Source organism: Arvicola amphibius, chromosome 7, assembly GCF_903992535.2.
Source record: "Arvicola amphibius chromosome 7, mArvAmp1.2, whole genome shotgun sequence".
Lineage (NCBI taxonomy): Eukaryota > Metazoa > Chordata > Mammalia > Rodentia > Cricetidae > Arvicola > Arvicola amphibius.
The window spans coordinates 96,685,936-96,712,693 of record NC_052053.1 but is presented as its reverse complement, the minus strand read 5'-3'; the positions used below and the strand labels follow the sequence as shown (position 1 = coordinate 96,712,693).

Sequence of the window (26,758 nt, the reverse complement as noted above, 5' to 3'; positions counted from 1 at the left end):
GCTCACATAGGCATTAGATCACCTTGCCTGCTACTTGGGAAGGTTCCGAAAGTGCTACCTAACCCTGCAGGATTCTCCATCAGCTCGAAGTGGTGCGGGGAGTGATGCATCTTGTTTCCTGCTCTCCGATGTCTTGCCAACTTACTCTCATCACGCTCTTTATTGATAAAAATTAGCCCCAAACCATTTTCTTCTCCCTGCATGGCAGAGGTGATGAGATTTATGAGAAGGTACATATAAGGGAAGATTTGGAGTGTTGCTGTGGTGTGAGCCACAGAGGACTGCAGACAGAGGGGAGTGCCCTGTGCATGTCCTTCGCTGTCAGTTCTTCATCTCTGGAAAGAGTGGGAAGGACGTTTGTGCACATGTTGGTTAGGATTTTAATTGCAGAGACCAGGATCTACCCAATGTAGACAAAGTGAGTTATTCTGTTAAATTTCAAAGGGAGGTAGCTAGTTTAGCGAAGGATTTGAAGGGCTAAAGAAAGAGACTGGCTGCATGTTGTGGTGCATTCCTTTGATCCCAGGTTGGTAGCTGCAGAGGCAGGCTGATTTCTCTTAGTTTGAGGCCATCTGGATCTCATACACAGCAAGAGGCCAGCCAACACTATATAGTGAAATGCTATCTCAGAATAAATAAATAACAACAATAAAGACTGCAGACTGAATCATCGACAGGAGCTATTGTCCAAATGGCCTATGAAGGAACTGCATTGGTCAGGGTATAAGCCCGTGAAGGCACAGATGTCAGGCTCTTCATCTCTAGCGTGAAGAATATGCCTGCCACACAGGAGAGAATAGGCATGGGGAGAGAGAGGAGACTCAGCAAAAGCAGCTGCCTTTTAGGATTCGTGTTAGTGAAGTATAGACTTAGCTCTTGTGTTTGCTTCCTGGCTTATTATGAACAGCATAATCATCCATTTGTATATAAAAAATAAATAAGTATGAGTTATGATATGTGTAGTGTTTGGAACCTCTTTGCTTTTTTGTCAGTAAACAAAGAACTCAGATTCAGGTGAAAAAAAACCATTATCCTGGAATACTGAATGATAAAAATGCATAGACGTTCTAAAATACGGACTTGGACATGGACTTGGCTTAAAAGGCTCTCACTGTCACTAGGTGTCATAGTTTTATGGTACTGAGTCGAAGGAGGAGGAATGAGGAAGGAGGACAGAGGAATTCACAGTCATTCAGATGTGGAATCCAGAATAGCACCTTCTGTTAATCTGACTCTTGTTGGAGAAGCTAAACAACATACTCAAGGAGCATAATATTCTGTAACTTCTGGAAGTCCTCATTTAAGTAAGTTTATGGTAGTTGGGGCGCAAGATCATTAGTAAATCTTTAAATAATGTTCCCGTATTTGGAGGGTAGGTATCTCGGCGCTCGTGTCCTGTGGAGGTCAGAGTTGGCTCTGGGGTCCTGGGGTTCAAACCCAGACTCTCGGACTTGGCTGTAAGTGCCTTTACCTGCTGAACCATCTCACCAATCCTATAAAACTTTTTATTAGCTGGGCGGTGGTGGTGCAGGCCTTTAATCCCAGCACTTGGGAGGCAGAGGCAGGCGGATCTCTGTGAGTTCGAGGCCAGCCTGGTCTACAAGAGCTAGGTTCAGGACTCTAAAAAAGCTGCAGAGAAACCCTGTCTTGAAAAACCAAAAAAGAAAAAACTTTTTATTACTTAATAAAGACATAGTGACTTTGAGAATGCAGGGCAAATAAAGATTACATGTCAGGAAGGTAGTAAGACCCCTAGAAAATGCCTTAGAAATCAGCTGACTTTTCCAGTATTATGCAACTAGTTATGGCAGAATCGGGGCTCCCTTTCCCTTCAACAGGAAAGGAACACATGTCTCTTCCTTGGGGATACTCCAGGCAGCAGCTGCTCATTTGTTTGGGAATCTGTTTTTATCTGGTAAATTTTAAATAGTCATGCAGGTATCTCACCCTCTACAAGTGTGTGTGTGTGTGTGTGTGTGTTTGTGTGTGTGTGTAAAACTGTGTAGCTCTGGTGGCCTGGAACTTGCTGTATAATCCAGGCTGGCCTTAAACTCATAGAGCTCTGCTTGACTCTGCCTCTGCAGGGTTGGGATCAAAGGTGTGAACCACCATGCTTTATTTTTTTCATATAAAGCACGTGCATTTTTACTACCTCTGTAAAAATGTGTACATTTGAGGAATTGTCATTTTGAAGTTGAGAAAAATGAATGAAAGATCACCTTAGGTTGTTGTTTTAGAAGATGAATAAAAATGAGGCTATGACTTCTCCAAGGTATGGTTGAGTAGGGGATTTTTATTATAGATAGGAGCCAGAGGCATCTGGAGGTATCCAGACTAAACCAGGCCATTGAGAGGAGAAGGGAGAGAGGTGAGTGGACTAAGGGACTAAGAGAGGAGTGGAGGAACAGGAGAGCTCATGGCAGGTTTGTATAGGAAGGAGAAGCCCTGTGAAAGGAAGTGAAGCCTGGCCTCTGGGCTGGGGAGGTTTAGGGAAGGGGTGGGCTGACAAGTATGGAAATCTCATTCAGCAGCAAAAGCCTGAGATGTGTATCGGCTCATACTAGACTTACTTGAGTTGTCCAGATAGTTTTAATATTGAAATACCAGATACTTTGTATATTTCGTTTCTCAACGTTGCCATTTGAAACTTTTCCCTTGAGATGAGTGCCTTGGGAGCTGGTGCCCCTCCCTCCAGTACTGGCATTGAGTTTCTAGAGAGCACTTGCCATGAGGCACTTGCCGGGCAGTCTCTGGTGGTCTGTGGAGGTTCCTTTTCTGCTAAGCAGGGGTCTTTGGACCTTTGTGAGGCTTTTCATCATTGCTGAGTAAAAGCCTCCCATGATGAGTAGTTCCGAGACTGAGCTGTTTACAACTGTTGGAAACAGCTGTGTAAATTTGATTGCCCTATATGCTCACTCAAGTTTTCTCTTAGCTGAAGGAGTTTGGACTTAGATGGCAGCAGCAAAAGCATGGTTGGTGTCCCAGGCTAGTGCCGGGGAAGAAAAGCAGGTATGGTTAGGCCCTTCTGCTTTGGTGTTGCTCACCCAGCCCTAAACCTGGGAGCTGTTCGTTGCTTAGCAGTTGGAGATAGCATTGATGTTCTTTGTGATTTGGCTTCTGTTTTTCATATTTCCTGGATTCAAACTTTTGCAAATCTTGGTGATTTGATAAAATATGGTCTAAAATAAAGCATTGAAGGTTTCCTGGCATAGATCCAGCTGCAGCAGGCTCATTACTTAAAGGCCAGGCAGTGTGGTTGGAGTTTGGTCGGAAGCCCTGTGAAGACTCCAGTTGGCTGACTCTGAGTAGGGACCCCAGGAGCCGCCCACCTTTTCCAATTTGCATTTATATCGGAGAAAGCAGGTTTCCTGCAGAAATCATTTGCCTTTAACGGACTGTATGGAAATTGCATCTTTGACTAAACAGATGTTTTTAGTCTTTAGAGTGCGCATATTTTAAAAATTAATCACCACTTTTCAGTCCATAGGTAAAAACCTTATTTTAATTTGCTAACGTTCTGACTGCTAACTTATTTTGAAGATTTTTACAAAAAGTAGAATCAAGCTGGGAGTGGTGTGTGCTTGTGATCTCAGCACTGGGGAGGCAGAGGTAGGCAGATCTCTGAGGTTGAGGCCAGCCTGGCCTGCAGGTGGTATCCCAAGATAACCAGGACTACCCAGTGAGACCTGTCTCCAACAGGAGGAAAAAAGGAAGGAAGAAAGAAAAGAAAAGCTCTTTTCCCTTAGGCAATGGTCCAGCTTTATTTGATTTTAGTGCTTAGCTACTTTGACCAAGGTTTGCCATTCTGTAAAACTTCTGGAAAAGAAGTATGAATGATTTTTTTTTTTTTTGAGACGTAGGGGGTCAAATTCAGAAAGATTTCTATCTACTTGGTATTAACTAAGAGGTGTCTGTCAGTGGGTTTAACTTCATAAACAGAGAAGTGATGTACAATGGCACTTGACAGGCAGACTTGTTAAAAGTGGCTTATAAAACTGTTTAAGGGGAGTGTGCTATCCTTCTGATTCCTCCCACTTTGTGTGTATGTGTGCACCATGTGTGTGCAGTGCCTTGGAACTGGAGCTACAGGTGGCTGTGAGCTGCCATGTCAGTGCTGGAAACTAAACCTGGGTCCTCTGGTAGAGCAGCCAGTGTTCTTAACCACTGAGCCATCTCTTCTAGGTCTTTTGACTACATTTTCACTAATAACTTTTTTCCACTCTGTGAACCTGGATGTGAACAGAAGCTCTTTTCCAGAGTTAATTTGTGGTGTAGATGGCACTGTCCTGTGGAGGTGCCATGGAGAGAATCCCTGCACTGTGATTAAAAGTCAGAAGGAAGTATCTCTAGTATGGCTTTGCATTCCTAACTGTGGTGCACCCTCCACCCCCATTTAAAGCCGGTAAGCACTTCAAGTCTATCATGGGGAGATCAGGTTACATACTGTGGTAAAGGACTTTGTGAACTATGGAGTACTTTTCAAAACCCATTTTCACTTGTTTCCATCCCCGAGTATTTATTGTCTGACTTTCCTGTATAAACAGCTTACTGAAGTGATCAGTTAAGACAGAATCGGGCAGAGGTAAAACCTAGAGGCCACTGTTGGCTGCACGTTCAGTCCTTTGTGTACACTGAGAGAGTAAGTAGTATGCTGTGACATAGATAGGCTTGCTTGTCCTAATGTAAGCAGAGTCTGATTTTGTGCCTTTGTGCTCTTTTAACAACCCAGCAGCTTTCCATATAAGGCAGTGTCTCAGCTCTTTAATACTGTGTAAGTCGCTTAGTCTCATTGTGATGGGCAGTCTGTTTTATATATGTGTGTGTGTGTGCGTGTGTGTGTGTGTGCGTGTATTTTACTTGTAATGCTAGTGAAAATTCATAATATATTATTTAAATATTGGCTGATTGTTATTATTAAAATATTTTCTTAATTTATTTTAGTTTATCAAATACTAGAGATTGAAATTGTAATAGAATCTTGTATCATCTTTTATATGTTTTGAAGATTGAACCCAGGGCCTTGCACATGTTAGACAAGTTCTCTACACTGAACTATACCCTCAGCCTCTGAAATCTTAGACTACAAACACGTTCACATACATGTGTATGATGTGTGTGTGGGTGTATGCATGCCATGACGCACATGTGGAGGCTAGAAGACATTGATGGGCATTGATTGGTTCTGGTCTTCCACCTTCAGACATGGTTGCTCGTTGTTTGCCACCATGCACCCCAGGCTAGCCAACCCATGAGCTTGCAAGATTTTCCTGTTTCTACAACCCATTTCTCCATAGGAATACTGGGATTACAAGTACATGCCACCCTGGCCGAGTCGATGTGGGTTATAGCGATCCAAACTCAAGCTTGTGCACACACACAAATATTCACGTATAGACAGAGACATGCACATTAAAAAAACTTGAATAAAATTGATTTTGAAATGTTAAAAAAAGAGAAAAATAATTGTGAGAACCTTCAGCAGGCTGATATGTGTGAATTGGGAAATGGAATTCTAACACTGCTCTTTACCTTGAATCATAAAAAGAATGTTCCAGAAGGGGTTGTTTAGTCAGGACAAAATGTTCGTTGGAGATCTTCTTCTCAACGATGAAGCTCTCAGAAGGCATCTTTAGAGTTTCTAAAGAATTGAAATGGGAATATATATGTTACGGATTTATTTTTATTTGTATGTGTGAGTGTCTAGCCCCTACCTCCTCTGTGTGTGTGTGTGTGTGTGTGTGTGTGTGTGTGTGTGTCTGTGTCTGTGTCTGTACGTGCCTGGTCTACACAGAGTCAGAAGAGTGAACTAAATGTTCTGGATGTGAACTGCCACGGGGGTGCTGGGAACTGAACCTGGGTCCTTTGCAAGAACAGTCAGATCTCTTAACCACTGAGCCATCTCTCCAGACCAAAAACGTTTATAAATATTTTACTGTGGGTATGAGTGAGTGTTTGCAGGAGCTATATGGGGTCTGGTTTCACATGTCCTGTGTGCCCTTGTGCCTCCTTCCTCTTGAGTGAGAAAACTTCCAAGGTCTCATTCGATTTCTTTGCTGCATCTTAAGCTTGTGATGTGGCTGACAGTTTGATCCACTTCTGTAGACAGATGGGCCCCCAGACTCGTTAAGAGGTTAGGAAACACGGTCAACTATAGTTCAGCTACTCTCACCTTGACACAGTCCTGGTTTTGTTGTTCTAGATGAAATATATATAGCCAGTGTATAGTTTATGGTTGACAGAAGTGTTTGGACTTTGTTTCATTAAGAATTAGTTGAGACACTGGAGAAATAGTTTGGCACTTGCTACCAAACCCAACTATCCAAGTTTGATCCCAAGAAAACACATGGTGGAAGGAGATGAAGACTCTCACAAGGTGTCCTCTCACCACCATGTGTGCCAGGACCTCACTAACTTACTAGAGAAAAGTAATGAACAATTGTAGTGGAAATCAATGCATTCTTAAAAACATAGTTGGATACCAGGAAGGAACTGGATGATAGGGATTTTGTGCTAGTCTGGACACAAACAGACATACATCAGATGTGGGGCAGTCTGCTCTGAATAACACGTGTGAAATTGTGTTTTGTCTTTTCCTGTTTCTCAGTTTGTGAAATCACTTGGCTGGGTCCAGAAGCAGCATTAAGCTTGCTTGCCACCTACATGGGCTGCCTTTAAAATGACACTTTTTGGAATTCAATTCCTTTTCCAAATCTTAAAATTGGTATTTTTGTCTCTGTTCTCCACTTACAAGTTTGGCTTGTGGAATACACATGTGTCTCCTCAGTGACAAAGATTGCCTAAGAAGTTTGTCCCATCTCAGTGTGGGGATGCCACATGCCTAGTGTACTGTTTGCTTTGCTTCTGCACTTCAGTGTAATCAGTCCCTGCAAGTTCATTCTTGCCATGTCTCAGCCGAGGGGAAGTGATGCTGAAGTTGTTTGGCACAGGATATGAGTGTAAAGACTTTCTCCAGTGCAGGATGGCTCCTGGCCATAGTAATGTTAATTGCACAACCACAGGTTCAGATTTACAAGCATGGAATGAGTAGTGGCCACCTACATCCCATGGAATCTACTTTGAAAATCATTGTAGAGCTCTCTTGCCGGTTTTAGACAAATGTTAGGATTAAGCTAAATATTACCATTTCAAAAATGTGTGGCATGAATTCTGCAAATTGTCACTGTATTCTTGTCTCCCATCTTCCTTACTTCCCTTGGTCCTTGGTGTTTTTGTGATTTGAAAGCTGTTCAGCAAAACTAGTCTTTACAAGTGCTTCTCCCTCTGTAGTGGTTCTCAACATATTAGATATTCTGCATCAGACTTTAACATTATGATTCATAACAGCAGTAAAATTACAGTTATGAAGCAGCAATGAAATAAACTTATGGTTAGGTTAGGGGTCACCACAACAGGAGGAACTGTATTAAAGGGTTGCAGCATTAGGAAGGTTGAGAACCACTGCTCTAGAGACTGGGTAGAGGAATGACTGGTAATCCATTCAGGGCAGCCATGTTATAGATAGGAGGAACTGTGTGTTTTGTGCTACTACTCAAGTGGAATGCCTGGGATCTTGGGCACAGTATATATTTTCTAGGCAGATATGAATGCTTCTTAAAAAATTGTCTTATCAGTTGACATTTGTGTTTCTCTAGAAATCGGATGTATTGAGTGCTTTTTAACCATGCATTTAAAAATTAGATTTTATTTATTTATTTTTGTGTGTGAGTGTGTATGTGTGCAGTGTGTGTGCGTGCTGTATGAGTGCGCATGTGTGCTGTGTGTGTGCACACTGTGTACACACTGTGTACATAGGTTTGAGAACAGTTGGTGGGGTCAGTTCTGTCTTTCTGTCTTTCCACTATGGGTTCTTGAAATGGAAGCTCAGGTGGTCAGGCTTGGTAAACTCGTCTCACTGGCTCACTAAGTGTTTTAATTGCCTCATTCTTCAGTTTATACATAACATAGATGTTTTAAGTTTTGTAGTTATAGTTGTTTATATACGTTTATCATGCGTTATATCCACAGTAATTATCTGTGAAGTTACTTAGATAAACCAAATTCAGTGAAAAGTATTTTCTTGGTGGAGGCTCAGTGCTGATCACAGCAGGTTTTTATTTAAGTGTTATTTTACATTTTATTTTTCCTAAAATAATGTCATGCCAAGTTTCAGTAGTAAGTGGAATAGAAATGCAGGATGTGAAGTGAGAACTTGGCCCTTTCCACTGGCATCTGCATCTCTGTATCTAAATAACTTAAACTTCTAGAGGCTGTACTTTGGGCTACTGCTCTCTGGATTTCTTTATCTGGTAAGGTAAGGCTGTAGCTGCCCCAGGGTTGACTTTTAGTGACTTTTTTTTAAAGTTTGTTTTTGAAGACAGGTTTTCTTTCTTTAACAGTCCTGGCTGTGTAGATCAGGCTGGCCTCGAACTTAGAGATCCAGCTGCTTCTGCCTCCTGAGTGCTGGGATTAAAGTGTGCTCCCACCAGAGACTTTATCACTAGCAGAATCCTGAATGTCGACATCCAGGACTCAAGGAACGTGCTCAATTTTTTTTTCCCCAGCTCATTTTTGGGAGAAAGCAATTTCAAATTGTTGTCTACGTTTTAATTTTTTTGTCTAAGTTTTTAAATTTGTAGTTATCAAAAGGTAGTTTTTGCTCTGATAATTTTGGTAGAACCATAAAAACTCAAAGGTGAAACACACCCCAGGGCATTGTTCAGTTCTCTTTTGCCTCCTGCCAACCTCTCTCAGGTTCTGAACCACTGGCTTCCTGGCTTCCACAGTATGGCTGCTTTGGTCTTCTTTCTACCACCGTTTGGGGGTTGGTTGCCTTGGGTTTTCACCTTTGGTGAATTTTTATTTTCTAGAATGAGTTCCTTTCCTCCCTCTTTGCATGTATGTGTGTGTGCGTGTGCGTGTGTGTGTGTGTGTGTCTGTTTGTCTGTGTCTACACAATTGGAATGCAAAACAAAATTTGTTTTATAATCATATGTGGGAGTATACTGATTTTCACATCATATGTGTGCTCTTTAGTCTTGCTAAATTAATTAGCCCAAACAGTTGTTTTGTAAATTATCTTGTGTTTTCTTTGTAAATGATTTCTGTGATCTGTAAATAAGAAGTTACCCCAGCCAGATAAGGTGGTATACACCTTTAATCCTAGCACTCAGGAGGCAGAGGCTCCTGGTCTCCACAGTCCCTGGACAGCCAGGGCTACACAGAGCCTGCACTCCCCTGCCCTGGATTCTGCCCTGGAAAAGTTGCATGTTTTCTTCCTAATTCTTAAGAACTGCACTTCTGTTTCTTCCTCACTGCTGTGGCCAGGAACTCTAGAATCACTTTGCCTGCAGAACTGTAAAAGGCATTCTTGTTTTACTTTGTCTCAGGAGAGAATAATTCAGCATTTTTCTTTAGGATTTCTGTGGGTTTTAATGCTTTCTCCTTTGTTCTGCCTTCTTCCTTCCCTCCCTTCATTCATTGTTTTAGGAAGTCCTCTACCATTCCTAGTTTGTGGAGAATTTTTTTTTTAATTTAAAGACTCTTTATTATGAGCAGCTATGGATTTTACCAAATGCCTTGACTGAACTGGTCCTGTGTGTTCCCCTATTTATTTTTTTAGTGTGGTGTTATCTCCCCCCTTTACCCCCAGTGTTAGACTAATCTTATTATGGGGATAAGCATTGCTTTTTTCATGATGAAGCTTTTTATACATAATACTGTATTTGATTTCCTGCAATTTTTACCAAAGTTTTTAGTGTCTTTGCTCATGAGGGATACTGATGTGTAATTTTACATTTTGTAACTGGCCGTCAAGCTTCACATTAGCTTCAGTCTAGCTCTGTGAAACAGCTTAGACGGCAGTCCGTATCCATTTCTTGAGGAAGTTTGTATAATATTGATATTACTTCCCCTTGAATGTTTGCTGGAATTTACCAGTGAAATACACTCTGGATTTGGAATTTTCATTTTTTGATAGATTCCATTTCTGTAAGATAGATAGGACTATTTAGAAGCTCTTTCTTGTGTCAGTTTTGTTCATGTAAGTTGTATTTTTGGGCATAAAGTTATGCACTGTATTTTCTTTAATGTATATCAGATTCCTTGCTTCTAGCTTTGTTTTCTTTTTCATCCTTCGTGTCTAACATTGATCATTTATGTTTTGTCTCTTCCTTGATTAGTCTAACCAGAAGTTTGTAAGTTTGGTTGATTGTTTTAAGGACCAAGCTTTTTGGCATGCATTTCTGTTCTTTATTATTTTCTTCCTTCTATCAAATGTTCTTTTTCTTGTTTCTGTATCTTAACCTTCATTAGGCCTACTACATAGAATACAGATTTCCTTGACGCAGGATTCAGAGACTGAGTTATTACCATTTTAATCTCAGTGAATCATTTAATTACATTGCCTGTTTCTTCACCAGGAGTTGAAATGTAAACTTTGCATAGTTGTTCAAGGCTGGAGTTAATGGGGCAGGAACGTGTATAAAGGTTATGAAGAGGACACTATGTCAGCGGTGCAGTGACCATGTTCTCTGGGCAGTCAGGGATTGATGATTGTGCTTGTGTTTTTTTTTTTTTTTAAAGATTTATTTATTTATTACATATACAGTGTTCTGCTTGCATGAATACTTGCAGGTCAGAAGAGGGCACCAGATCTCATTACAGATGGTTGTGAGCCACCATGTGGTTGCTGGGAATTGAACTCAGGACCTCTGGAAGAGCAGTCAGTGCTCTTAACCTCTGAGCCATCTCTCCAGCCCTGCTTGTGGTTTTTGTAAGGAGAAGTGGTGCTCATTTTCTTAACTCCTTCTAGCCCATTCTGTCTCCACTTGAAGGCAGATTAGACAGCTAATAAATTACTAACAGGCTCAGGAACTCAGAGGTCTCCAAATGGCTCTGGGTCTAGCCTGACGTTTCGGGATACTTTGCAATGACTCTGCCAAGCGTCTGCTCTTACTGAAATTGTGTCTAGATGCCAGCTAGTTCTGTCATGCCTGTTCTGTTTAACTTATCCAGAAGCAGGGCTTTAAGGGAACAGGAGACAGGTTCATAAGGCTTTTTGGAATGGAAAATAGAACCCCAAATCTTTGTAGTTAGAGCTGGGAGAGAGCCATGGATGTTAGCTGTGGAATTTGAGGACATGTCAAGTGGAGTAGGGATAGTGTGGCTATTTTACAGTTTTTTCATATCCAACCCTGCTGAGACCATCTTCTCCCCCCACCCCCCCACCCCCAGTCCACTACCCTGAGGCAGAATTTCTCTGTAACAACTCTGGCGTCCTGGAACTTGATTTGTAGACCATGCTGGCATCGAACTCACAGATATCCGCCTGCCTCTGCCTCCTGAGTGCTGGGATTGTAGGGGTACACCTCCACTGCCCCATGATATCTCTCTCTTTAAAAACTTATTTTATGTGTCTGGGTGTTTTATCTGCATGTCTGGTGCCTGTGGAAGGCAGAAGATGGTGTTGGATCTCCAGGAACTGGAGTTATGGATAGTTGTAAACCACCAGGTGATTGTTGGGAATTAAACGTGCATCCTCTGGAAGAGCAGCTGCTAAGCTGTCTCTCCAGCCTCTCTGTTTGACCTGTCAATTGTCAAAATACTTCTGTGGTCATTGCCATAGTCTAATACGAAACTGAAGGCACATGGAGACTGACGCCCTGGCTGCTTAGCCCCTCGTATGTGCTGTGCATGGGAGCCTCTTAAAGCATATTTCAGAAGTGAGGAGAAATGGAAGTTTTCCCACTGTTAATTTGGAAAACTGTATAAAAAGAGTCTTAATAATTGCTGTTATTAACATAGCATGGCTGGTCTTTGGACCAAGTTTAAAGCATACATTGGCATAACTTAGGAGTTTCAAATTCCATTTCCCCATTTAGTGTATTTGAAAAACACCAGGTTATAGAAGAAATGCCAAGTTTATAATACTTTTATTACTTTTGGAGTTACCAATATATTAGAAATAGTTGTTTGGTTTTTGGTTTTTCGAGACAGGGTTTCCCTGTAGTTTCTAGAGCCTGTCCTGGAACTAGCTCTTGTAGACCAGGCTGGCCTCGAACTCAGAGATCCGCCTGCCTCTGCCTCCCGAGTGCTGGGATTAAAGGCGTGCGCCACCGCCGCCCGGCAGTTGTTTGGTTTTTTAATTGGAAGTTGAGCTTTGCGATTCTGCCCTCTGGTAGCTGGTGATGCCCTGTGTAAGCAGCTTCAGTGCTGAAAACTGTGGGGATTTGCTCCTTATTTCTGGTGAGGGTCATTGTTCTGGTGGACCTGCTCTGCCTGCAGGAGGCTGATGGATTAGGAGGTGCTGGCAACTGCGCATGATGATGGCTCTGTCTGTTATTCTCTGTGTGCTCATCAGCCTGCTTGTTCTTGTCACCGTCATCTCTGGATGTATTTCTGGTGTCTAAATTATGTTTCCTTCCTGTGGCCCAATTCCTTTGCAACCCACAATATCCATTGTGATGCTGTGAGAAATAATTATGTATACCTTTATAAAGACAGGAAGTCTACTTGAATTTTATTGTATCATTTTGTTACTAACCTTAATTAAGTTTTAAAACTTTTTATTATTTTTATGTCTGCATGTATGTCTATGTACCACGTGTGTAGTGTGTAGTATCAGTGGAGGCCCCTTACTCTTTCTTTTAGATGATCCCCCAATACTGCCTAGTAATTAAAGTCCTTGAATTCATCCAGTGTGCTTAGGTGTCAAATACTTCTTTATAAAAAGAAGCCAATGCAGCTTAACATTTTCTTTTTCTGCTACTTAAAATTTAGGTTTAAATGAAGTAGTCTTTATCATGGCTATGTTAATTGAATGTATCGGGATTGGGAGTATGCTGGGATTCTGTTCCAAATGACTCACTGTGGCTTCCCTTAGAGAAGGCCCCCAAAGTTTACAGTCCTGTAGTTTGGTATTGTGATGCACTGTTACTGTGTGAGCCAAGCATTCAGGGTAGTCTTAGGTTAGCCGTCTTGTACTGAATGTTGAAAACTGTAACGAGACTGAATAATAAGCTTTGGTTTCTGGAGAAGCAGTGGTGTCCCTTAGAAACCTGTCCCACCCTTTGTAAACAGTTATCAGAGGAGCAGCAATAGCAATAGCCTAGACAAGTTGACTTAAGAACCTGCTCAGAGAGTTGAGGGACATGCTAGCCCCCAGCTGTGGGAGGCTGGCTTGTTGGTGGTGTCAGCCACTCTAAGAATGTATCTTTCCCCTCCCTTCTCTGGAGGAATTGATACCTGCATTGGAACTGTGTAAAGCTGATCTCATGGTTTCTCTGGGTAAAGGATTTTATTAGTGAGAATCACCTGAGAGATGTTACAGCATTTAGAAGTTTAGCCTGCTCTTGATTTAATTAAAGGGGAGGAGAGTATTTTAATTTCTCAAAAAAGCAAATATCGAGTGCCCATGTGCCCCAGGGAAGGACCAGGATGGTTTAATGAGCCTTGGAAGGGAGCTACTGCCTGGGTCCATGGTTAACAGAGAGGCCAGTACCCCAAGAGAGCCTGTGTGGCCATTGTGCATTAAAGAATATCAGAGATGCTGTTTCCCAGTGAATAAGGCGAGAGAGGCTTAATATCAGAGGTGGCAGTAAGCAGTGGGCCTATGTTTGAGCAGCAGGAACTGTGGACGGATGGTTGAGGAGCTGTGTATAGAAGCCACATGTTAAGAACATGAAAGGCTCATAGTTGTGACAAAGCCAGCGTGTATGCTTTTTTGTTTATTGTTATGATTTTTGACAGAATCATACTTGTATACGATACTCTGTGATGACATTTGCCCACTGCTATCCATGCTCTTCTTCCCAGTTCTGCCAACTTTTCTTTCCATCTAGTCACCTTCCTACTGTCCCCACTCCCAGTTTCTCTCCCTCCCTGCCTCCCTCCTTGCCTCCTTCCCTCCCTCCCTCCCAGCCTCCTTCCCTCCCTCCCTCCCAGCCTCCTTCCCTCCCTCCCTCCCAGCCTCCTTCCCTCCTTCCCTCCCAGCCTCCTTCCCTCCCAGCCTCCTTCCCTCCTTCCCTCCTTCCCTCCCTCCCTCCCTCCCTCCCTCCCTCCCTCCCTCCCTCCCTCCCTCCCTCCCTCTTTCCTTTGCAGGCCTTATGTAAATGTCAAGCTGTGGTACTCTCCTCATTGCGGTGGTCCTGTCACATCCAGAAGATGCAGAGTGCCTCATCACACCTCTCCTTGTTTCTCTCAGTCTTCCTGTCTTCTACAAGCTTTCCTGGTCTTTGGAGAGGGTGATAAGATGCCCTGTTTGGGGCCAGGTACTCAACAATCACTTTCTCTCATCACTTTAACCAGTTCTGAGTCCTTATTTTGACTGTTACCCACTGCTCAGACTTCTCTGACCACGGCTGAGAGCTTCACTAAGGTGTGTCTATAAACATTGAGAAGTTCCATTAACTGCCATTTGTCAAAACACCAGCAGTGTGGTATCCCATAGGTCCTGTGAGCTCCCTGGCTGTAGGCTTTCTGACTGATTGTACAGCTAGGCTTGTGTTCCCTCCCATGGTTGGGCCTTGTGCTATGATCTAACCAGGAAGCAGTTATTTACCCCCAAAGTATCCATGGCAGTATTGGTCTTGTCTTCTTAGCCAGTTTAGTATTTTAACACTCAGGGTCTACAGCTGGGAGTGATCCTTTCTGACCTGCCTATGTAGTACCTTCTGGTGCTGTGAACAGTAGTCAGCAGGGAGGAAGTCTCTCTGTGTGCAGTTCCTGCTCTTTGTCCTCCTCCATCCATTTGCTTTCCTTTCTGGGCCCTTTTGAAGCAGCCAGGAAGAAGTGCACCCCTGGGGGCAAGAAACACAAACTCTTTAAAAGAAGTGAGGAAAATGTGTCTCAAACCCTCACTTGGAGATGGGGGAATGACTTTATCCCTCAACCTAATAGATTTCTACTCATTTAAAGACTCTTAGCGCCCTCGTCAATTACTTTTCCTTTCTGGGCCTTTTTGAACCAGCCAGGGAGAAGCTCTTGGCCAGTGCTGTCCATCCCACACAGTGCTCAGCAAGTGGCAGTCTTTATCATCTTCTTCCCCAGTTATTTTCCTCAGCCGGACTGTAAAGGCTTGGAGTCAAACTGTGTCCCTTTGTATCCCTGGTGTTAGGTGTGTGCTGCTGCTGCATGAGAATTTGTTAAGCTGAAAGATGGGATCATGAGATTTCAGGGGTGCTGACTTCTCTGCCTTCTTGTTCAATAGAAGTGTTTGCAACACCTCATAAGTGGGCTGGAAAGATGGCTCAAAGGTAAGAGCACTGGCTGCTCTTGCAGAGGAGACCAGGTTTTGGTTCCTAGCACCCAGGTGGTGGCTCACTGTCTGTAACTCCAGTTCCGGGGTTCTGATGCCCTCTTATGGCCTTCATCCACTGCAGGCATATTTGCAGGAACATATGTACAGGAAAAATACCCATACACATTAGATAAAAATGAAGAAAGCTTTGAAAAACTAGAAGTGCTTGAGAAGATACAATAATTCATACTACAGTGCTTTGGTTGTATGAGTTTCTTGTGAGAATATAGGTGGAGATTATTGTGGCTTTGTGTGGGACGGCGAGTTGGATTGGCCTTCCTGGAGGTAGCTTTTCATTTGGCAGCTGAGAGAGCTGTAGGAGCCTGGACAGAGAAGCAGAGATGGGTCTACACAAGGTGACTCTCTTACTCTGCTCAACTCTTGAAAAGAGAGCCTCTGTGACTACATGCTGCGCTCAGCATTGTGGGTTTGATCCAGTTTCTTTCTTTGTAGACATTCATTCTGATTGATGTGGGGAGTTAGATGCTGGGAGAGGCAGGGTTAATTGCTTGTGTCAAGAGAAAATGATAAAAGATTATTCATGATGGGAAAAGATCTTCACTAACCCCACATCAGACAGAGAGGTCTGATTTCCAAAATATACAAAGAACGCAAGAAATTGAACACCAAAAGACCACATAATCCAATAAAAAAAATGGAGTACAGATCTAAACAGAGAACTCTCAACAGAGGAATCTAAAATGGCTGAAAGACACTTAAGGGAATGTTCAACATCCTTAGTCATCAGAGAAATGCAAATCAAGACAACTCTGAGATTCCATCTTACACCTGTAAGAATGGCCAAGATCAAAAACACTGATGACAACTTATGCTGGAGAGGTTGTTGGATAAAGGGAACACTCCTGCATTGCTGGTGGGAATGCAAGCTGGTACAACCCCCTTGGATGTCAGTGTGGCTATTTCTTAGAAAATTAGAAAACAACCTTCCTCAAGACCCAGTAATACCACTTTTGGGTATATATCCATAGGATGCTCAATCGTGCCACAAGGACATGTGCTCAGCTGTGTTCATAGCAGCATTGTTTGTCATAGCCAGAACCTGGAAATAACCTAAATGCCCCTCGATCGAAGAATGGATAAGAAAAATGTGGTACATTTACACAATGGAGTACTACACAGCAGAAAAAAATGACAGCGTGAATTTTGCAGGAAAATGGATGGAGTTAGAAAACATTGAGTGAGGTAACCCAGACACAGAAAAACAATTATCACATGTACTCACTCATAGGTGGTTTTTAAACATAAAACAAAGAAAGCCAGCCTACAAACCACAATCCCAGAGAATTTAGACAACAATGTGGACACTAAGAGAGACTTACATAGATCTAATCTACATGGGAAGTAGAAAGTAGAAAAAGACAAGATCTCTTGAGTAAATTGGGAGCATGGGGACCTTGGGGGAGGGTTGAGGCAGGGAGGGGAGCAGAGAAAAATGTAGAGCTCAATAAATATCAATAAAAAAATTTAAAAAAGACTATTCATGTTGTAGGTGAATGCTGGAATCCAGAAAAGTCTCTTTGCTAAGTCATGTCTCCCAAAATGCATCTGAGGACCACCCAGAGTACTAAAGATGGCACCTTGAAGCTAGAGGTGCCCAGCTGAAAGCTTTGATCTTTAGACATTCAGTTAAAGTTGGTTTTGTCTTCAGAAGTAACAGGGGAAATAACGGTTGTGCATGACTGTATCACTGACCCTAATTATTCTGAGGCTCATAGACTGTAGACTCCTGGTAATATGAGGGATGAATATAGTGCCATCCTAGGTCTATACCCACTGTCAGGCTTTTAGTTTGGGACTTGATTTTGGGTCCTGATAAAACCCAGCATCTGGGATAGCCTTATCATTAGGTATGGTGTGAACTTCTGTGCAGTTAAAATTTTTAGTTGACACATAAAAAGAGTATTAATTTTAATACTTATTTAACTATCATGCAAATATGTGATCAGTAAATTAATAGCTATTTCATATCCTTTAAATGTTGTCTTTAAAACCTGATGTAATTTTATTCTTCTAGCACATCTTAGTTCTGAATGGTATCATTTCTAGTGGCTAATAGCCTCCCATATTGAATGATGTGGGCTGTGAGTATATCTGATCTCTGGAGGAAGCATAGTAGATGTCTGTTCAGTAAAGGAGGAAATTGAAAGAGTGGGTAAGAAGGGCAGGAAAGGTAGAAGAAGATGGTGGAGCTTCAAGGGGAGTAAAAAAGGGGAAGTTACTTGTTTGGGTGTTCTGGCGCTTCTGAGCTACAACAGTGACTAGATGATATCTTTAAAGTTTTAGTTCAAGCTTATTTCTAAATGTATTATCTTGTTGATACCAATTTCCACTGACATTGATTTAAGGCAGGTCAAGGCATGCTGTCTTCAAAGCTTAGATAGGTTGATGGTTTAAGTCCTCCATCACCGGGCAGTCTCTCTTTGGCTTCCTTAGACGTGCTGTCTTCCTATGGGCAGTGGATGGTTCTTGGATCTGGTCTGAAGGGCTGCTGGAGGAGTGTTGTTAACACGGAGGCCTTCACACCTAAAGATCAGTCTTAAAATTTGTCCTTAATTCTCAGTTAGAAAGGTGAGTGCCATCTGAGATGGTTGCATGCCTGGCTCCTGTCGGCCTCGGGTTGCGGGATGCTCATTACACACCACTTTCTGAAGCATTGTCTATCATGGGCTTTGGTGTAGCTGCTTTACCTCTACAGAGGCTGCTGTTTTCTAGCATGAACTTTTGATATGATTCAGTTTGTTTTGATTAAAGTACTAATGATAAATCTGAGTTAATTCTTAGAAGAGCAGTGTGGTGTGCAAATAAGAAACACGAACTAGGAAGTGGGCTCAGCATAGGAAAGAGGGAGGAATCACTCTGTAGTGATGTATCAGTTGTCATACTTACTCTATAGATGCTATTCATATTATTGAACTTGTGAGAAACAGCTGTAGTTTATAGAAAATGTCATTTATTGAGAAAAAGTGAGGTTCAAAATGTAATTTTAAGCTTTCTGTAAATCAGAAGCCATGTAAAATGTTTTTGCCACATTTGCTTATTTTGGAATAATGTATCACAAACTTGAAAACACAATATAAAAATTATTTAGTTAAGATATATGTTTGTCATAGCAGAATCCATTGCCTTGATTTTAATCAAGCAAGGATTAAGTAAAGCAGTTAATTCCAACTTATTTTACTGTTTGGAAGATCATTCACAGGGAATTGACTTTGCTGGAGACAGCCATAGATCTTATGTCCTTGTGCACCAGAGTTTCGGAGTGGGCAGCACCTACACAAATGTTCTCTTTTCCAGGTTTCTTCTCCCACATTCTAGGGGTACTTTGATGGCCTGCAGAGCATCAACTATGGAACTTCAGGGCCTTAATACTCTCCAGATCAGACCAATTGAAATCAGTCTCCAGATGGTCCTCCATGTTAGCTAGTAGTATTCAAATTGCTCCCCATAAGCTCTCTGAGACGTCTTGATTATGTAATGAGTTCTCTCTCTCTCTCTCTCTCTCTCTCTCTCTCTCTCTCTCTCTCTCTCTCTCTCTCTCTCTCACAAACACACACACACACACACACACACACACACACACACACATCTCTTACCTGTTTGTTTATAGTGATTTCTGATGAATTTCTAGTGCGGAATGGGCTTTTTAGTATTGGCGACTGGGAGACATAGCAGGAGGCAGTGGGATATAGCTCGTGTGCAGGAAGGAAGCCTTGGGGGGAACAGATGCCAGGCTCTAGGTGTTAGACAGGCAGTAGCAGTGGTAGCAGGAAAGTGTGAAGGGGAATGAACTGTATAGAAGTACCAGTGAGTTTGTTTTGTGATGGCCAACTACTCCTGGGCATGGGACCTGCCTTGAGGTGTGGCTAACATACCCAGTGAGGCTCCATTGAGGGAAACCATTTATCCCTTTTCCAGCAGGCGTCAATTGCAGATAGCTTCCTTGGATGGCATTTTAAGGTGGTGCCCCTTGTAGGAAATCTGAAGTCCTTAGTTTTTCCACCATTGTTTTTATGTTTTGGTAGTTCTATAATGATCTTTAAACTCCCATTTTAGATTCTCAGCAGTTCCATGGAGGTAAGGCAGATGTTTCATGATTGGAAATACTGGATATGTTTTCCTTCTTTTGTTTGGCATTAGGCAGTGTTGTGTGGCACACTTACCAACTTACAGACCAGTAGACCAGGCAATTGTAGTTCAGTACTGGATCTTTGTGTATGTTCCTGAGGGTTAGGAGAGCTGTGCTTGAAAAGCCCCTCTTGTCCTCACCGGGATACAGGCAGGTAGGCAAGGGGGTGGAGTTGATATATGCATTTTATCACGTGCAGAGCCTGCATGAAAGCTGGAGAAGCAATGTCTGTCTGTCAGTTGCTGATACTAGCCTCTGATTGTCTTGTCTTCCCTATAAGTACATAAGTTCTTGTCCATCACTTGTCCAGATGGAAGAGAGGAGGCAAAGTGAATGCAGCTTGGGGACATGGGACACGAATTGTAATGTTTCTTTGGTATTGACTTTTTTTTGAGACAAGAGTCTCCCTTTCATTCACTTTAAGGCTTCAGCTGTTCTGCTGCCTCAGGCACGGAGGTGCTGGGGTTGTCAGCATGAACACTGTGCCCAGCTTACCATTGGCATTTCTTTCCAGCATTTTTTGTCAGTCACAGAAAACACAATGGTTTGATAAGCCTAAAGATACAAAGTTTCACCCTAAATGAATTTAAAAAAATAAAAAAACCACCAGCCACCCTACTACTTATTTTTAAGGATCATTATTATGGAAATTTGAAAACTACAATAAAACAGAGAATAGAATAAGAACCCCAGAGACCCGCACAAGCTGGTGAGAACTTTTCTAACATGAACACAGTCTCCTCTCAAGCTTTTCTGGGTTTGATGTACTGTTTTCCATGTTTCTTTAATTGCTTAGTGTTATGAACAGTTTGCCATATAAGTGATTTTCCTCTGAAGTATGCTTGTCAACAGCGACTTTCCCTGGTCTTTTTTTGGTTCCAGTTTAGTTGAAGTATTGCCCGGGTGTCTGCTTGGATGCCCCTTCTTACCATGACCTTGTTCCTCCTTACAGAGGAGGAGGTCCTTGTGTTTATAGATAAGCACTGGGGAAACCGGGAATGTTAAACACACAGGGTTGTCCCTTCAAAGGGAGGGGTGCATAACCTTTTTTTCCCACCCAGAAGGCTAGGAGAGGATGTGGTTTAATAGCCTGGTGACCTTTGCTCTGTCTGTGTGGTTGAGACTGCCTCAGATCCTTCCCAGACCCTTATCATGAACTTGTCAATGTATAGAACCCATCTATATGGAAGGTGTCAAATGTAGTCAATCTATAGAACCCATCTTTATGGAAGATGTCACATATACTTTACAAAGAGTTTCAGTGTTTATGTCTTAAACTTTAATATGCATATAGAATTGAGTTAATTAATAATCACTAGGGAAGATTATGCTTAAATATCACTAAAGTAAATGACTCAGGGTCCGACTCGGAGTTTGAACCAACACTGGGTACAGAGTTGTGTTGACCTCAACGACCTTCTTGCCTCCTTCGGATTGTTACTTTGCTGTCTGAGGTGGTTGCAGAGACCCCAGCACATGGCTTGGGGTTTGGAACTTAACATTCACAGGATACATAGTTAAGCTTTTTGGTTGGTTGACCAAAATGTTTGAGAAGTGTAGGGGTGACATTTTCTTGACTCTTACTAAAAAGGCCTGTAAGTATTGTGAAGGTTCGGGATACAGTGGACATTGCTAGTTTGGATGTGACCTCATTATGTCTTGGGTAACTTTCTTTAGAACCCTTTAAAAAGCATCAGATGACTGTGACCTCATATTCAAGAAACATCTTAAGACCCAAAGAAGCCAAGAGGGAACTTATTTATTTAGTGATTGTGTTAAAGAGATGGTAAGCAGAGAAAGAGGAATGGATTCTGTGAGAAATTAAGTCCACTGTGGTGACTGAACACACCAGATTCTGAAAAACTGTTGGAGTCTGTAGTTTGCAGAGCTGATATGTGTGATATAATCAGACCATCCTCATGCTAGCAAGAGTGGCTGGAACAGGCACTTCGGAGTGCAGTGGCTCTTGTGGTTGTTCAGGGCCTAGACTTTGGGAGAGTGTCTACTTAAACAGAGGCTTCTCATTTCTGCTGGGAACACTGAAGCCATCCTAGGTTTCTTTGGGGAATTTTTCTACTGGACACTAGTCTTTTTTCTCATGGCTTTTGTCAATATTTTATAAAAACTGGGTGGTGCGCCTCTTCTTCCCCAGTTTTATTTCCTGCATTCAAAAAGTTAAAAAATAATCCTTTCTAAATATGGATATGTTACAGGACCTCCCTGCATCTACTGTTTTGCATATAGAAACTTTGTGGGTTCCTCAAGTTTTGTGACATTGGTCTCTTTTTCTATACTCTGGATTGGATGAGTGAGGTCAGATTTCGGTGTCTAAGGCAGAGCTACTCCCTGGAGACACTTGCTCCAGTGTCGCTGTCTCTCAGAATGTGGCTTTCCTGTTCTGTATCCAAAATGTTCATTCAGAATTAGCAATGGATAAGACAACCTCACCTGCTATTTCACTGGATATTTTAGTGACTGTGAGTTACATTTAAATTAAATCATAGACAGCCTCCCTCCGTCCCTCCCTCTGCCTCTCCCTCTCCTCCCCCCACCCACAAGTCACACCTTGATTATGGAGATCAGAAGTTGTCTCCTCGACTCCCCCAGTGGTTTCTGGGTGGTGGAATACAGGTCATCAGGTTTGGCAGCAAGTGCCTTTACTCACTGAACCATCTTGCTGAGCCCAAAGCCATAGGAATTAATACGAAAAAAAACCCCACAAATTTTTAAAAAGGATTTTCCTGTTTTATTGTTGAATAACATGCTTAAAGCACTTTGTAGAGGTTAATTTAAGTTTACCTGCTGTTTATTTCTTTTCCTGATGGATAAGCAATAAAAGGAAAGTCAATCAATGCTATTGTGGGACCGATTTTTACAACGATGAAACTGTATTAGAGTTTTCCCCAAAGCTTTTTTCGTAACTTTGGGTTTTCTGTCATGCTTTGTATTTTGTCTGCATTATGTATGATGATACAAGGTGAGAGCGTGTATGAGTGCATAATTATAGTTGACTGTGCAGTTATCTTGGTATTGTAGAGTCTAGAGAAGACCCCTAGTATCTGTCTTTAAAGAGAATCCTTGATGAACCATAATTTCAGAAGATCAACATGTAGACTAAATACTCTGGCTGTGACATAATAGCAGAGAAAAACACACATCGTTTGGCAAACTTGTCAGGCACACTGAACTGATGATTCTTCTGTTTCGTTGGAGAAGAGTTCCTCCCGTCTTCAGTTCACATAGGCTCATGCTGATTGCTAACGTCTCTATCATAATACAGTGAGCTGCTGTGGACTGAGCTGGGGTTCCTCTCCTCTGAAACCCTCTCTTTTCTGCTTTATTCTTAATACCAAGATTCTCATCTGGGAGTTGTTTTCCTAACTAGTACTTGCTAGGTACTTTGTGTTTTTGTCTGTTTTTTTGTTTAGGCTTTTCGTAACTTCAAGGAGAAGGACCAAGTTTCTACATTTAGTCATGGACTTATCTTGCCCAAGAGCACATTAAGTCTAGTTGTCTTCTCAAGCAGGTCTCAAGACAGATTCTGTGCTTTTTCTAGGTCAATGTTTTGCTTCTTAGAGATGGAATATAGTGTGTTGAAAACAAATAAAAACTAAAACAAAGAAAAAGATTTATTACTCATTTATGTGTATGTGGGTGTGTGTCTGTGTGAGTGAATGCAGCATATATGTGGGTCCTGGTGGAGGCCAGAAGAGGGCATTGGATACCCTGATGTTGAAGTTACCTGCAGTTGTGGAGTCATGGGAGGTGAGTGCTGAGACCTGAATTTGGGTCTTCAGGCAGAACTGGAAGTCGGCTTTTGGTCCTACTGAGAACATTTTTTATTGTGTTCTTCTGAGGTATCAAAAACTCCTTTAGAATACACAGGGCAGCCCAACAATGTTTTTAAAAATCCATTTATCCACTAGCTGTCTAATCTATCCATCCATGTCTACCTTCATGGAGTTTATGGAGGCCAGGCAGAGTGCTTGCTTGACATTCATCAGGCCCTGGGTTGGACCCCCAGCACCGCATAAACTGGATGAGGTAGTGCATGCTGTAACCTAGCACTCAGGAGATGGAGGCAGGATGATTAGAAGTTCAAGGTTTGAGTCTTTCCTGTACAGAAAAACGTTACAATTAGATTTTATTGTAAAATTCAATGCTGTTCAAAATGAAGACTTTTGGAAGAGTTAGACCCAGTTGTAGACTATTTCTCTTAAAGGATATCATGTGATAAATTAAAATAATTTATCCATAGGTATTTAAAATAAGCTTTATTTTATTGACAAGGTCCAAAAAGGCCATTGAAAGTTGAGTTCCTTTCTGATATGCTTTTGTGACTTCTGGATGCTTCTGACAGTATTGAAGATGACCAATGATCAGGCAGATGTGATCCTGAGAAGAGCAGCTTTTGAGAACAGTGTGATTGTTCATTGTAAGGAGCTATGAGTTCTTTTTTCCTATTTTGTGCATCTGTGTATTAATTTGGCTGCCCTCCTCAGTCATTCCCACCTTGTGTGTTGAGGCTGCAGCTGCCAGGTAGGGTTTCTCACTTGAGCCCAGAGCTTGCTGGTTGGCTGGTTTTGCTGGTTAGTGCTCTGAGCATCTGAGCTCCATTCCTGACAACTGTTCATCCTTTTATACATTGAATCATCTCTCTGACTTAGTTGAGCAGTTTCTTACAAGGACAACAGACTACCATCTTAGGTCTCCAGACTAGAGACTGTCTTCAGCTCCACTGCTCTCAACGTGTGGTCCATTTCTCTCTCTCCCCCCCTCCCTCTCTCCCTCCCCCTCTCTCCCTCCCTCCTTGCCCCTTTCCTTCCCCCCCTCTCTTTCTCTCTGTCTCTCTGTCTCTGTCTCAATTGATTTTACTGAGCTATACATTTTTCTCTGCTCCCTTTCTCTCCTCTTCCCTTCAACCCTCTCCCATGGTCCCTATGCTCCCAGTTTACTCAGGAGATCTTATCTTTTTCTACTTCCCATGTAGATTAGATCCATGAAAGTCAAATATAGTATGTACTACTCATAAGTGGCTTTTAGACATAAAGCAAAGAAAACCAGCCTGCAGTTCACAATGCCAGAGAACCTGGGCAACAGTGAGGACCATTTATCTTCCTTAAGTCTATCTTTTGTTCCTCAGCCTCAGTCAGCCTCTGTCTCTCCCACCTGGGAAACAGCAGCTCAGTGCCCTCATAGTAGTGTTGAAGGTTTTTTGTATTCCTTGTAAATCCAAGTATGTATGTGTGTGCACACTCAATCGCCTGATTGTTACAGTCCCTAATAAGCCTTTGGTCCTTCCCCATTTCCTGTATGCCAGTCTGAACTCAGCTGATTGTTTAAAAACTAGGTGGGATGGGTCCACCGTTCTACTACCAGCTCTTAGTCCACCTTTTCTTGCTCTTCCTGTTGGTTACAGCAAATAAACTACTTCCTTGCTGGTTTGGTTGTTAGTTGTACTTTGTTGGTGTCATTTGCTTAATAAAATACCCAGATTTTCCTTTGTGTGTATGTGTTTGTGGTATGTACTCTGGTGTGTGTTGCACACATGTGAATGTGTGAGTGTGTATGCTCATGCATATATATGCAGAAGCCAGAGGAAGGAAGATGTTGGTGTCTTCCTCTCTCAGTCTTAGCCTTGTTTCCTTGAGTCAGGGTCTCTCGCTGAGCTGGAAGCTCTGTTTCATTGAGACTGGCTGTCTGGATCATCCATCCCTGTTCCACAGTGCTGGGATTACAGGCACACACAGCCTGGCCTTTTACACGGGTGCTGAGATTCAAACTTAGGTTCTCAGGCTTGCAGAGCAACCACCCTTACCCACTGAGCTGTCTCCATACTCCTCATTGGAGACTGAAAAGTTTTCATTGCATTTACTTATTTCTTTTGTATGTGTAGGTGTGTAGGTGTACTGTCCATGTGGAGGTCAGAGGACAATGATAGGAATTGGTTTTCTCCTTCCGTAGTGTGGGACCCAGGGTTTGAACTCAGGCTGTCAAGTTTGGCCGCAAGCACCTACTGAGCCATTTCACTTGTCCCACATAGGGATAAGAACTATTTTATATTATTATTATTATTATTATTATTGCTATTTTATATTACTTATTATTTTTATTTATTTTGAAGCAGGGTCTCTGTGTAGACCAGATTTTCCTTGGATTTCTGATCCTTCTGCATCAGTTTCCTCAGTGCTGGGTGGGTTGTAGGCATGTGCCACCACACCTGGCCTGGTTCCTGTTCTGTTTAAACAGGTTCTTACCAGGTATGACAAATCCCTGCATGGAATTTTACTTCAAAAGGTTCATGGGCTAAGTAGAACTAGATAGCTAAAAGGTAACTGCAGTTCATTACACTGATTGGTTGAAGATTATTAGTTTTCAATGTAGTTATTGTTTGTAAGTTCTGAATGTGTGCACATGAAATTTAGTTTTCACATTCATCCCTAAGTGCTGCGCAGTTTGTTTTGCATTAGTAAGTACTCATTTATGCTTCATCCGTTTGATAGAATTACAATGCTGCCAAGCTTATTTTATGCCTATGTATTTAAAAGTGAGTATTCATGTTATCCACACACCAGCAACAACTCTGAGAGATGAGCCTTGCTGTGCATGCAGTGGGCACTGTTTGGATGCTGAGGTTGCATAGTCATCTTTGTATTCAGTGATGTTGTTGCTGTGGGCATCCGGCCCTCTGCTTTATGAAGGAGGCAGTCAGTGCTGTATGACAGGTATCAGTGGATAGTGAGTCACTGTAGAACCCTGGGGCTTCCCTTAGCATTTTATCTGTGGTTCTCAACACAGAGTTTCCATGGCTTGATTTTAAAACATGTTTCCATAATTTATACTCTGTTCACTCAAACTCCACACGCACAGTAACCTTTAATGCTTTCATTCTGTCTTTTTTTCCCCGGATTGCATTGGTTTTAGCTATCACCTGCACACCCACACTAGGCATTGAGCTCAAGGCCTTACACTCCTCGCACTCCTTGCACTCCACTGAGCTGCAGCCCCAGCCTCTACTGTACTGGAAATCTCATGTCCAAATTATTTTTCCTGGATCCCATTGAGCTTCCAGCCTTTGTGTTCTCTGCATTCCTTGAAGTTGTTGGATCTCCATATACTTGATTTGGATTTCCCCTTTGTGGTGGTTTGAATAGGAATGGCCCACATAGACTCACATGTTTGATTGCTTGGCCCATAGGGAATGGCACTATTAAAGGTGTAGACTTGTTGGAGTAGTTGTGGCCTTATTGGAGGAAGTGTGTCACTGTGGGAGTGGACTTTGAGGTCTCATATGCTCAAGCTATGCCCAGTGTGGG

At 42.2% G+C, this 26,758-nt stretch overlaps 1 protein-coding gene across 5 annotated transcripts in view; it reads left to right on the top strand.

The window, feature by feature from the left end:
* The window catches only part of Sipa1l1 (signal induced proliferation associated 1 like 1), a 280,919-nt gene that overhangs the window by 22,565 nt on the left and 231,596 nt on the right, over window positions 1–26,758 (top strand). The window lies entirely within an intron of this gene.